Here is a 426-nt window from a genome sequence, read left to right on the forward strand (position 1 = left end):
CCATCGGCTCACACGATATTAAATTAATTTTTTTCAAGGGGGAGTTCCCATCACAGCAGCTTGCTGCTAGGGTTCTCACGCGTCGCCTTTGTGTTGCACTACTGCATAGGCCTGGCACACCCCAACCAAAACTAAGATAAAAATTATGTTCCCTAACCTGGACCCTTTGACCAGTTCCGCAAATCTCAGAGCAGTTAGCTCTTGAATTTGGTGTTCTTGCCACGGGTTAGGCCTTCAATGTGAACCTGTATCACTTTGGGAAATCCAATCTGAAAATGTCCAAATTCACCATTGCTTCTAGAAACGGTGGTTCCAAATTCACCAATAAAAGCTCTTGGTAACACTCCACCAAGGTCCAAGTAAGATCTTTGTTCTTATAGCCCACCAAAGGCGCACTGTTTTGCAAGAAGATTATAGGTCTACAAT

The 426-nt window shown here is 43.9% G+C and overlaps 1 pseudogene; it reads left to right on the forward strand.

The window, feature by feature from the left end:
- LOC113346102 lies at positions 1 to 125 on the forward strand (annotated as a pseudogene; the record flags this gene model as incomplete).
- Positions 126 to 426: the final 301 nt, after the last annotated feature.

Source organism: Papaver somniferum, unplaced genomic scaffold (genome assembly GCF_003573695.1).
Source record: "Papaver somniferum cultivar HN1 unplaced genomic scaffold, ASM357369v1 unplaced-scaffold_9261, whole genome shotgun sequence".
In the NCBI taxonomy this organism is placed as follows: domain Eukaryota; kingdom Viridiplantae; phylum Streptophyta; class Magnoliopsida; order Ranunculales; family Papaveraceae; genus Papaver; species Papaver somniferum.